The 2,808-nt window shown below is 50.6% G+C and overlaps 1 pseudogene; it reads left to right on the plus strand.

Annotated features, from left to right (window-relative positions):
* Window positions 1-606, plus strand: LOC142437826 (bcl-2-modifying factor-like; annotated as a pseudogene).
* Window positions 607-2,808: the final 2,202 nt, after the last annotated feature.

The raw sequence follows: 2,808 nt of genomic DNA on the forward strand, positions 1-2,808 counted from the left end.
ATGGAGCTGCCTCAGTGTGTGGAAGAATTGGAGGATGATGTGTTCCAACTTGAGGATGGGGACCGGGACCCAGCGGGGGCTTGCTCTCTGCTGACCTGTTTGCCCAGAGCCAACTGGACTGCCCCCTCAGCCGGCTTCAGTTCTTCCCTCTTACCCATTGCTGTGGCCCTGGACTTGGAGCCACCAGGCAGGAAGACAAGGCCACGCAGACCCTCAGCCCAGCCTCCCCCAGCCAAGGTGTCATGCTGCCTTGTGGGGTGACCGAGGAACCCCAGCGACTCTTTTATGGCAACATTGGCTACCGGCTCCCTCTCCCTGCCAGCTTCCCTGCAGGCTTGCCCCTGGGGGAGCAGCCCCCTGAAGGACAGTGGCAGCATCGAGCAGAGGTACAGACCAACAGACCAGTTCCACCGTGCAGCGGCACCAGCAGAACCGGAGTCGTGGGTGGCGGCAGGTTTTTTCCTTCACAAGCTCGCGTTGAACGGAGTTGAGAACAGGAAAGGGGCAGGTCCCAGGCCTCCACCAGGAAGGAATGGGGGCCTTGGTCAAACACTGTTGAAGGACAGGAAGAAGCATCTGGGACGGTGGGACTTCCACAAGCTCTGACAAGCAGATTCTTCAGTGGCCAGCGGTCCAAATGCCCAGCGCGTGCTGCCCTCTGGGGAGTGGACGGTCGCTTTTCCCCAGAAACTAGGCTAAGGAAAGGAGACCCAATGCAACTCCCAATTCCACCAGACCTGTCAGCCTTCCGGTGTGGATTGGGGGGTCCACGATCTCGATGGCAACCCTGCTGTACTGCACCTGGGCCTCAGCCAAGAACTTTCCAGCTGCATAAGGCAACTTCACTCGGCCAGTGCGTCAGCTCCACGGCCGGGCTCCAATCTGGCCCAGCCAGTGCCCGCCTCAAGGGCTCAGGGAGTTTTACCCAGCCCGTCTTCTCCAGCAGACCTCAGGGAGGGCTGGGTTTCGCCAGGACCAAACCTCTGGGTAGACCTCAAATCTGACTCAGTCTTACTTGGGAGGCCCCAGGGTTAGTCCTGAGGCGCAGAGCCTGGCCTTGGACCAACTGGGTGTCAATCATGGACGTGCTGAACAGCGGATCATCTTGCTGTCGCCAGCAGCTGGTGCCTTGGGCAGCTAGCTCCTTTTTCTCAACACCCAGCCAAGTGACTGCACTCGACCCCCCCTGCAGGACATTAAAGGGACAGGTTCGCAGCAGGTCTGGGAAATAGGTCTTAAAGGGTCTGCCCTAGAGGAACCCAAAGCCCTTGGTTTCCTTGGAAACAAAGTACCTCTTCCTCCTTACCCCCTTTCCTTTTGGCACACCTGGTGGGTGACAGGAAGAAGCAGAGGGCAGGGGATTTGTCCCAGGAAGCGTGTCTCTTAGAGGAACACAGGCAATGACTCCACTGTGGGACTGTCTAAGCCGGGTACACATTTCCTGTCTCCCTCCAGTGCCCAGAGAGGCCAGCTCTGGGACTCAGCAGGCTCACAGCTGCCTCCAAACTTCCTCTTTGCCCCTGCTGTGGCACCAACGGGGGACATTTGAAGCAGCCTCTGAAAAGCACAGGGCATCTGTCAGCCAGGCGGCTAGACATTAAATTACAGGTATTTTGAAAAAAAAAAACAAACCCATTGTGTTTCCACTTGTCCAGTTCTTATTCTCTATTTTGTTTTAGTTTAACAGTTTTATTGAGATATATTTCACACGCGTTACAACTCAGTAATTTCAATGTATTAAAAAGTTGTACAATCATCACAGTCAATTTGAGAAATTTATTCACTCTTGGACCCATTATTATTAGCGACTCCTTACCCCTAATGTCCCCTCCCATAACCCTGTTGTTAATTTCTAGGTACCATTGAGTCGGTTCTGACCCATAGTGACCTGTCTCTGGACACAGAGTGAAACACACAAATGGAACGGGATGGCCCAGAATTGTGGGCCCTCCTCTTTCTCATGGAACCTCTACCAAGCTTGATGTCCTTCTCCCGGCACCACCCTTTTCTGACAACGGGTCCAAAGTATGTGAGATGAAGTCTCGCCACCCTTGCCTCTAGGGAACCAAACTCTGGCCATACTTCTTCCAAGACAGACTTGATTATTCTTTTGGCAGACCCTGGTACTTTTAATTGTTTTTACTAGCACCTAAGCTAGCACCTAAGCTAGCACCTAAGCTAGCACCTAAGCACATGGACTCTTCTTTGCTCTTCTTCAGTCAGTGTCCAATGTTCACATGCACATAATCTAGTTATTGTCTCTACATATTACCTAGCCTAGATTTCATATAAAGAAAAAAATCAAAAGCAATAGTTGGGGGTTGGGAAAAGGGAGCTGATGTCAAGGAGTTCAAGAAGGAAGAGAATGTTTTGAAACTGTGGTAGCAATTGTACAACACTGCTTGATGTGATTAAACTGAAATGGTGTGAGATCTGTATTAGCTCCTGATAAAATGGTTTTAGAAATAAGCAAGTAAATAAACAAATAAATAAAACACAGAAAAACCTCAATCCAAGTGAAAGCAGAAGATGATAGAAAACAGATCAATTAAAAATGGATCCAAAGGGAAAACAAATGTTCACTTTTGACCTTGTCGGCAGTCCTCCCTCCCGGTGCACTCTGAGGGCAAGGCTGCTCGCATCCCTGGCTGAGCACTCTCTGTTTCCTGAGAGTATCACGTTGGTTGGACCACCAGAGCACTGTCATAGAAATGACGACTTCATCTCTCGATTTCTGAAAACGCAATTTAAGATAATTTTTTGGTAGATGTTTCGGGTGAATTTAGAATAATATTCTCGTAGAGTTGG

The sequence above is a fragment of the Tenrec ecaudatus genome, chromosome 1 (genome assembly GCF_050624435.1).
Source record: "Tenrec ecaudatus isolate mTenEca1 chromosome 1, mTenEca1.hap1, whole genome shotgun sequence".
In the NCBI taxonomy this organism is placed as follows: domain Eukaryota; kingdom Metazoa; phylum Chordata; class Mammalia; order Afrosoricida; family Tenrecidae; genus Tenrec; species Tenrec ecaudatus.